The sequence below is a fragment of the Brachyistius frenatus genome, unplaced genomic scaffold (genome assembly GCF_029030835.1).
Source record: "Brachyistius frenatus isolate BFR_SWC_R1_liver_20210118 unplaced genomic scaffold, ASM2903083v1 Contig_528, whole genome shotgun sequence".
Lineage (NCBI taxonomy): Eukaryota > Metazoa > Chordata > Actinopteri > Embiotocidae > Brachyistius > Brachyistius frenatus.
This window is the reverse complement of record NW_027211127.1, coordinates 62,501-73,320: the sequence shown is the minus strand read 5'-3', so window position 1 is coordinate 73,320 and position 10,820 is coordinate 62,501.

Here is a 10,820-nt window from a genome sequence, read left to right as displayed (position 1 = left end):
GTCTGACTGTAAACTACAGAAGAGGGAGGAGCCTCCTCTTAACATGAACTCTGATGTCATGAAGACTGTGCACAGGACACGGAAGCTCCAATTGGCTCAAGGATGTGTCAATCAAACGGGCAGAGTGCAAGCACCAAGTTGATATCAGTATATGGCAAATATTTACATGTTAACTCAAGTTATGACCGATAATACAGGCATATTTCCAATGATGCAGCGGCGGTCTGTGTGTATTCAGGATGTTTTAGACTGAATATTTTCTGGACTGGTCCAGAAAATATTCAGTCTACTGGCCAACTGAGCCAGAACGTTTTTACCAGACAGTTATTGGTTGGTGCTGAACTATGATGCTTTATAGGTGAATTACATCAATATTGTAATTGTTTGTTTGTTTTTTGGTGGTCTGACAGAAGTGCTGAATGGTCGACATCAATCAGATCTCAACACTTCCCCCTACGTTGCTCTCCCTGTCACTTACTTTACTTCCAACACTGAACATCAGATCTGCCCTGTGTGAAGCTGATGCACTCTGACACACCTGAGGTGGGCGGTCACTTCCGCAGGTCAACTGCAGCAGGTCAACAACCAACAGTTCAAAACACAGGCCATCAGCTAACAAACAACAATTTATGATCAACAACCCATCATCAACCAACAAAACAACCAAAACAACCAAACAATCAATCAAACAATCAATCAAACAAACATACAAACAAATAACTAATTTATCAAACAAACAAACAACAAACCAAACAACCAACCAACAGAACCAACCGAACAACAACCGACCAAACAACCAACCAACTAACAGAACCAACCAACCCACCAACCAACAGAACCAACCAACCAACCAACAGAATCAACCAGCCATCCATTCATGCAACCATCCAACCAACCAACCAACCAACAGAGCCAACCAATCAACCAACAGAACCAACAACCAACAGAATCAACCAACCATCCATCCATGCAACCATCCAACCAACAGTTCAAAACACAGGCCATCAACTAACAAACAACAATTTATGATCAACAACCCATCATCAACCAACAAAACAACCAAACCAACCATTCAATCAAACAAACAAACAAACAAACAAATAACCAATTTATCAAACAAACAACAAACCAACCAACCAACCAACAGAAACAACCAACCAACCAACAGAACCAACCAACTATCCATCCATGCAACCAACCAACCAACAGAACCAACCAACCAACCAACCAACCCACCAACCAACAGAACCAACAACCAACAGAACCAACCAACCATCCATCCATGCAACCATCCAACCAACCAACCAACCAACACAACCAAGCAACACAACCAACAACCAACACAACCAACCAACCATCCATCCATGCAACCATGCAACCAACCAGCCAACCAACAGAACCAACCAACCAAACAAAAGCCACCATTATTTGATGCTTTAATACTTCCTCTCTTAAAGTACTCATTCTACAGTACAATGGGACATTAGTTTAAAAGCCTTTCATGGTTGTTCAGTCCAGTATTTAACAGTCATTTATGATCTCAGACAGTATAAATCCACTTCTTCCCCTTTCAGCTTCATGAACTTCTGTGTGTGATGATGCTGCTGCATTGTTGGAGGAGGCAGAGAGGAAGAACAGGAGGCAGGACGACGGAGAGAAATGATTGTTGGGTCAGAGATGTGTGATATGTTCATCTGGATCTCTGTGACTGTATGTCAGTGAAGCTGCGTTCAAATATCTGCTTCCATGTACAGTGATGGTATCAGGAAGTGTGTGTTTGTAGCTATCATAAAAGAAAACAGTGTTGCATTATACGTGTGTGTGTGTGTGTGTGTGTGTGTGTGTGTGTGTGTGTGTGTGTGTGTGTGTGTGTGTGTGTGTGTGTGTGTGTGTGTGTGTGTGTGTGTGTGTGTGTGTGTGTGTGTGTGTGTGTGTGTGTGTGTGTGTGTCCAGCATTAAGGATCTTTGCAGTGTTCTTGGTTCTGCGCTGCCGTTAGTGAAACAGGAAGTGAGACGAGTGAACGGACATTGAGCTGCTTTCATTTTGGACTTCTGAAGACTGGAACGTCACAGACTTCTTAAGCAGAGCGTTTAGCGTGAGCAAGTCTGTCAGGGTGTGACAGTGTGTATATACAGTAAATATGTGTGCACAGTGTTCTTGTTCTGTGCAGACAACTGTAGGACAAAACAGCTGAGAATATTAAAAATGAAGAATATTAAAAGCTTTGACAGATTATAAAAACGTTGACGTGTTCAACCCACTTTGTAATGTTGGTTTGGAGACGGCTGTGACGGCAGAATAATGAACACAGGCTGTAGTTTTGGAAGTGAATCTGGGAGAGGAGCTCCACAGCTCCATAAAACCAAAACATCTGCACAACAAACAGTTACACACTATTTTAGTGGTGTCCTCAGATCTTAGGAGTTTACACGGTGAGTCCAGTCTCTCCAAAACTACTCGTAATGAACCCACTTTTAGCATTTTGTTTGTATTTCTGGTGGAAAAGTGAGGCATTCGGTGGATGGAGGTGGAGGCAGGAACATGAGGATTCATCCTCTGGGGACATTAAACATCTACTGTAACAGTCCATCAACTGGTGGGACAAACAGAAGATAAGAAGAGGTCAGATTGTCTTTGTGTTGTTGGTCAGTCAGTCGCACAACGTGTGCTGTGTTTTCAGGTTTGTGTTGTCGTCCCGCCTCTGAACTCTGAACGATGACTCACCTGGAAACAGCCGGGTCGGCCTGATGTCAAGCATCCTTCCTGCTCAGGTGCCCCTCATCTAAACGCTCCGAACTCTTCAAGAGAGATTTAGGAAAAGCTAGAAGAAGTAAATCTTCATCATCATCATCCTCTGTGCTGTCGGCAGAGTCACCGGCAGGAGGAAATGTTAAGGTTCAGTATCGGAAGAGATCGTATGTCGGCTGTGTAACCGTGTGGCTGAAGGTTGTTCTGATACAGTGATGCAGGTTTAAAATACGATCTAACAGGGAGGCACTCATTCAGATGTTGAAAGAATTTATAGAAAACTAATTTAAAGGGACAGGTTTTCAATATTTAAATTGTTTTAAATCATATGGTACAAGACTGTGTACATGCAAAGTAGGAAAAGACTCAGTTTAAACACCACAGACCTGTTTCTATAGATACAACCCAGTCTCACGGTGAAGTGTGAAATAGCCACGTTTTAGCCTGTCCAGGTGTGACATTTACGTGCTTTGAAAGCGTGAAACTAACACGCAAGTAAATGTCCTGTGACACATCATCATGTGACTAATGTTCCGCAACAAATGCCACTTTTTATCTGTATTCGGAGGATGGGGGTGGCCGAGTGGCGTTAGTCATAGCACAGCATGCAAGACATTGAGGTTCAAATCGAGGAGGTGACAACGTTTTTGTCGAGTTGTTTTTTGTTTCCTAACAGCAACCATGTTTTTTCTCCAAACCCCAACCAGGTGTTTCATTTCCCAGTAAATCACAAGCTCAATGCATGCAGTAGGTTTCATTTTTGTCCACTACAGGAAAACGTGTAACTGTCAGGCGTAGACAGGCCAAACTGTGACTATTTCACATTTTGCTGTGATACCGCAGCAACCAGGTAGATCTTTTCCATATCTGCGCATCCTCTACTAGATCCAACACAACCTAAACACGGCGGTTACTCAGCTCTGCTGACCAGGAGCTCCACAAAGTGTTGTTATTTTAGAGTTGCTCTGTAAATCACACCACCAGGCTGGTACTGTTGAAGATGTTTGAAACCTTTGACGTCCCAGTCAGCGTACTGTTCGATGAAACGTAATGGAGCGAAGCGGAGCAGCAACCCCCTCCGACAGTAAAACCTGTCACCTCATGGTCACTGGGACGGTTTAACATGCAGCCTGCTGCTGATTATCCCTCACTGACAGCCCTCTGCTGCTGCTCTGAGGTGTGTGTGTCGGTTTATTGTAGTGTGTTGCCGTGGGCAACAGTGTGTGAACGGTCAAGGAGAGATAGTGGAGCCCGGAGCCCGCGGGTCACCTCGGCTGCCATCTATCCACACCGCCCGACGCTCCAATCGATGGAGGAACATCAATCTGTGGAGGCGTTCTGCTGGAGCCCGACAGGACACCACTGATTACTAGAAGAAATATGGACCCGCCCGGCCGGCTGATGCTCACACACTCACATGCACACAGAGAGTGAAATAGAAATGACACCGTCCTCCTCGTGGCTCCAGTCGAGGGTATCACTTCTGACACAAACACAAGTCACAGAGAAACACTCACACTGTCTCACTATGAGCTGCTGTCCACGACAAGGTGGGCGGAGTCAGCTCACACTCTTCAAACAGCTGCAGACATTAGCAGTCCAGATGAGACGGTCAGACATTCAAGTCTGTGCAAGAACATTTAAATCCTCTACATGTGCTGGAGTTTCTGACCTGAACTGAATCTTTCAGAGTCAAAGACTGCAGCAAGAAGAAGATATTCTGAAGCTGTCATCGTTTCAGTGAACTGAGTCGGTGTCACGATCAAATCTGATCAATTCACAAATAAATATACATCTTACAGACTCAGGATGATCAGAGCTAAAAATACTTTTTCAAATTCAATTAATCAACTCAAAAGAATTGTATTGCCTTCCAGACCCGACTGGGTTTCACCCACAGACTAGATATAAAACTACAGACTGGATATAAAACCACAGACTAGATATAAAACTACAGACTGGATATAAAACCACAGACTAGATATAAAACTACAGACTGGATATAAAAGAGTTCGTAGCTTCAGGTCTGTAAAATGGTTCCGATCCAGAAGTGTCTTCAGCTGCAATACCAGCGAGTGCCACTAGAGGTCGGCTCCAAAAAGCCTCCGGCTCCATAGACTCCCATTCAACTTCTCTCATCAAATCCAAAGTGAATAAAATGTGTCCATCAGTTATCTCGGTGTTGTTAGCTAAAGTCACTCCTTCTTCTTAGTTTTCTGGAGGTCCATCTGAAAATAATCCCTCATTCATTAGAAAAGAAGATTCAAGAAGACCTGTTTTTGGGGGCGTGTCTGTTTGATTGACAGGCCTGCGGTGCAGTCAGGTTACAGCTATCGGTGGGCGGGACGTAGTATCCTCAGGTTTCCGATCAGATCGGTCAGATCCACCTCTGGCTCCTCCCCCAGCTCGTCCAAATATGGTCACTTCCTGCTCCAAACCGCTCCGAACTAGTAAAGATGGTGACGGACAGAATCTGAGCTGGAGGATTCATAACGTTCACAAACCAACGATGACATCACTGATGGTTGATGACCTCACTGATGGATGATGACATCACTGATGTTTGATGGATGATGATTGGTTGGGATGTGCTGGATTTGATCAGGCTGCTGAAATCTACAACATTAGAAATGCTGCTGAACACTTTTAAACTACTGTTTTGTAAATACTCAAATTGTCTCTAACTGTAAGTCTCAGCCTCGAGAGAAGTGCACTGACACGTTTTCATGTCATTTGACAGCAGTATGAATATCGAGCCTTTTTCTTCATATGCAGCAGTTTATTTTATAACCTCTAAAAGTCTGTATTTGATGGTTTTTAGAGGTTCTCAGGTTATTTCTACGTCAGTCTCCTCTGTTTGCACTTTTCTTTGGGATTTTGCTGTAGTTTGTGTTGTATCGTACCGTACTCTGTGTTATATAACACCAACATGGAATCAATGGATCAGATTGTTGATGCTGGCTGTCAAAGATTGTATGTGCTTTAAACAGTGTGGTGAGAATAAGAGAAGCCTGTGTGCACACTGTTTGCTCTCTGTGTGCTGGCAGCGTTCGCTGTCAGGTGACCTTGCCACACCTTCAGCTTGGGCTGAATCGATGTCTCCAGGCCGGGTTACAGTAACGACAACGTGCTTCTCCCAGCTGTGTGCCGACACAACGGCTGCTGGAGGCTTTGATTGGTTTGTCAGAGTCGGTGCCTCTGCACTCCGCACCAGCGCCCGTCACTGAATCTTAATACTGCACCAGTCCTGGGACAAACCCATCAATCTAAAGCACACACACACACACACACACACACACACACACACACACACACACACACACACACACACACACACACTGCATCTGTCACACTCCCAGACCGCTGATACAGCATGCTATTAGAAACACACTCGTTAAGCAGCTGAATACTGAGATACTGAACGTATCCTACAACAAACATCTGAACAACTTTAACATTTTAAAATCCAAATGAGAAATGAAGAAACTAGCAACCTAATAAGAGTATATGATAAGAATCAGAGAAGAAGGAAACTCTGCCACCTACTGGAGCCGTTACAGAACTTCTGTCCTGCACAAAGTCCAACATGCAAAACTTTTAGTGCAATGATGTCGATTTATTTTTATTTTTAATTGTGATGAAAGTGAGGTAACAGAAACAAGTTTGGACCTTTCTCTGATTCACTTGTTAATAAACTCTGTGATTATTACTTTCATACATGTATCATGTGCAGAGTTGTCGTAAGGATGCAGTTGGACGGAACTCAAACAACGATACTAGAAACAGAAATGCAGCTCCGAGGAATCACAGCGATGCTCCTCGTATGTTTCCAACCAGCAGATCAGCGTCTTGTTTCTGGGACTCAGTCATGACAACGGTGATTAACTCGCTAGCCAACTAAACACGGAGGCTTTCTGAGACAGATCTGAGTTTGTTTGAGATATGCAGTTCTTCTCTGCTCTGCCACTATTTGTGGGAAGAGGTTTAAACGCATCCCAGACGTCACCGTGGAGATTAAACTGATCTGATCATCAGTGATTAAATCAAGTTGGTTCAGGTTAGAAGGGATGAAGTTGTATTCTTTATATTTCAAATGATAGAACTTATTGTTGAGACAAATAAAACAGTGAACATGAAGATGGTGGATCAAGCGAACATTAACCGTGTGCAGTTCCTCTGAGAACACCAACAAACATGCACACACGTGTGCTGTATATATATCACAATAATCAATGCAACCAAATCAATAGACAGCACCTGAGCACGCCACACACACACACAGGAAATGCACAAACACACACACAGCAGTGTGTCCACAGCCGCCGCTGGAACATCACATCACCAAACCAGAGCATCCCGAGCAGCACCCAGAGGCCCCGAGCCCGGCTGCTGCCTTGCTCCAGAGCACAGCAGCAGGGTGGTGGAGCTGGAGGAGGTTTGACTCTACCTTGCCCTCGGTCCAGCAGAAACAGACGTTACTGGAGGTGCTCAGGATATCCGTAATGAAGGAGGAGATGCCGAGACGCATGGTGATGGATGATAACAACGATGGGGAGATACAGAGATAAGAAAGAGGAGAGAGAAAGAGATGCAGGAGCTGTTGACAGAGCGGTCACCGAGCAAGACTGAGGAGAAGAGAGAGGGAGGAGGGAGGAGAGGAGGGGGGTGGGGGGGGAGGAGGGGGGTGGGGGGAGGAGAGGGGGGATGACTGCGCTGCTACTGCATGCAGGACTTCTGTGAGTGTGTGCCTCTGTGTGTGTACCTGGTGTGCGCAAGTGCAGAGGTTGGCTGTGTGTGTGTGTGTGTGTGTGTGTGTGCGTGCGTGCGTGCGTGCGTGCGTGCGTGCGTGTGTGTGTGTGTGTGTGTGTGTGTGTGTGTGTGTGTGTGTGTGTGTGTGTGTGCATGTAATGCTCAGCTTTAGGATGACAAAGCCAACAGGTACACATTAAGATAAAAACACATTATTAATATGGATATAATGTCTTAATCTATTAACTTCATGGGTTTTCTATGGTTTCAGCTTTGATTTGACCTGCAGACTCACTGCTCTGATGTGACCAGACCTTTACACACATGCAGGTTTGGTTTCAGAGGAGAATAAAGTCAAAAGACGAAACCTTAATGCTTCAGTATCTCCTGCTTCCATCTCATTCTACTGAATCCAGTCACAACGAAGCAAACGAAGCAAGGTCGCCCTTCCTCCAAGAACTAGGATGTCCTCCACTTCCTCCTGAGGCACCCCAGGTGTTCCCAGGGTACATGGTACCTTCATCAGTCACACAATACAAGTTTTAAACAATACATACTATTCTTTGATGACAAAAAAAACAAGTTGGGACACTGTATAAAATGTGAATATAAAGAGATCCTATAGTTATCATCAGATATCATTTGCAAATATGAAATAATATGAACCCACATTTAAGTCGAAATAGACCAAAGACAACATATCAAATGTTGAAACTGAAATTTTATTTTTTGGTGAAATATATATGCTCATTTTGGATTTGATGGCAGCAATATATCTCTAAAGAGTTGGATTTTAACAACACTCTGTAAACGTTCATGAACTGAGGAGACCAGTTTCTGGAGTTTTGAAAGTGAAATGTGGTCCCATTCTTGCCTGATGGAGGATTTCAGCTGCTCAACAGTTCAGGGTCTCCTTTGCTGTGTTGTTCATGTCCTGATGCTCCAGATGTTTTCAATGATTGACAGGTCTGGACTGCAGGAGGCCAGTTTATCAGCGGACTCTTCTACTAGAGAACCATGCTGTTGGAATACGTGCAGAATGTGGTTGGACGTTGTTCTGCTGAAATAAACAAGACCTTCCCTGAAAGAGACGTTGTCTGGATGGCAGCATATGTTGCTCCAAAACCTGAATATATCATTCAGCATTAATGCTTCCTTCCAGATGTTCAAGCTACCCATGCCATGTGCACTAATGCATCCCTGTACCATCACAGATGCTGGCTTTAGAACTGAGCTGATAACAAGCTGGATGGTCCCTCTCCTCTTTAACCTGGAGGATGCAGCGTCCATGATTTCCAAACAGAATCTCAGATTGTGATCCATCAGACCTCAGGACAGTTGTCCACTTCACCTCAGTCCATCTTCAATGATCTCGGTCCAGAGAAGGTGGCGGTGTTTCTGGATCATGTTTCTATCTGGTTTCTTCTTTGGAGCGTTTTAACATCATTTGTGGACGCAGCGATGAACTGTGTTCACAGACGATGGTTTTCACAAGTGTTCCTGAGCCCATGCAGTGATTTCCACTCCAGAATAGTGTGTTTTTAATGCAGTGCTGCCTGAGGGCCCGAAGATCACCACCATCCAATATTGGTTTCCAGCCTTGTCCCTTGTGTTCAGAGATTTCTCCAGATTCTCTGAATCTTTTAATGATATTATGAACCGTAGACGATGAAATCCACTAATTCTTTGTAGTTTTACGTTGAGGAACATTATTCTTAGATTGCTGAACTATTTTCCAACACAGTCTTTCAGAGTGGTGAACCTCTCCCCATCTTCACTGCTGAGAGACTCTGCCTCTCTGAAATCATCTTTTATACCCAATCATGTTACTGATCTGTTGCCATGGTAACAAAATTAGTTGTCAGATATTGCACCAGGTGTTTTTTTGTTTTTTTTAGCACTACAAAACTTTTCCATCTTTTGTTGATTCTGTCACAACTTGTTAGAGACGTGTTGCTGCATCAAATTCAACATAAGAAGATATTTTTCATTAAACAATAACATTTCTATGTTTCAATATCTTATATGTTGTCTTTCTGTTTTTATTTACATTTACACAGCGTCCAAACTTTTTTATAACCAGGTTGTGAGCAGCGTTCACATAAGTTAATTATACAGTGTCTAGAAACACCTGTCTTCCCCTCCGTTGTTCCTGGTTTGCTTATTTCCGTGGATCCTCTGTTTGTCTGAAAGCTCACTGTACAACACCAACAAAAACTCCACTGCGTCTCAATTTGAGACTGATTTCATAATTTCTTCAACAATTTGATGAAGTGAACCTGACAGCGATAACTTTCAGTGGAGACTTCATCCCAGACCAGGACCAGTGACACGGAAACCCAAACTATGCTGAGAAGTGAGGGATAATTTGTTGTTGGAGTCAACACCATCCAGATTTTTGAGGTAATTTTTCTGAGTGGTTGTGAGAAGGAGGTTGAATACTTCATGGGATTAGTCAGGACTGACTTGTCCTTCTTATATTTAGCTTGTCTCATCTTACTCTCAGAATATAACTCACTCTTCTGAAGGTTTTACCATTTCAACGGTCATCAAAAGAAAACAAGGATCTCCCAATCCAGCTACGATCGCATTCATACAAAACGGGCAACATCTGACCAATCAAACATGGACACGTGTTCTGGCAGCAGAGAGACGTAACAAAGAGCAAACTAATATTAGTTCAGGAAGGAGTCTGGGAATGTGTCCGTTAACAGGAAGATCACTGCCCCGTCATTACAGCACAAGTACATCTGACTATAATTACATCCCATTAATCATTTAATTAATCATATCTTACAAGTACAACAAGTATTAGGCTTCAGAGCTTCAGTCAGTGTCTGCTGCAGGATGATATGAAGGATGTCTCATTATAAAATGGTCAAAGCCAAACAGGTTTGTGGGTCTGTGAACAGCTGGATGGAACAAAGCAGTGTTTGAGTCGTGATAAAGCAAAAGTCAACATGGATTTCTTCAGTAACCCAAACCATGATCTTCTCCTGAACGTCACTACGTTGGGTTTAAATGTGAAGCAGCTTCTACGTCCATACGAGACGACATCATCAGCGCCCCAATCTGGGAGATATTGGCTAGTCATTTTTACAGCGAGAGGAGAAATGTCATCTTTCTTATTGTACATACGGGGAATCAAAAAGTTCCTCGACTTGTCTTTTTGTGAGTGAATGGAGGACGTGACTGACGAGCAGGAGGAAGCAACGACCTCCATGAGGTTGAAGAGATGGTTCAGACAACAGTATCGGTACCAGAGCCAATCAGAGTTAAGGTGGGGGCGGGCCTTCCTTATACAAAGGCTTTCACCCCTTGA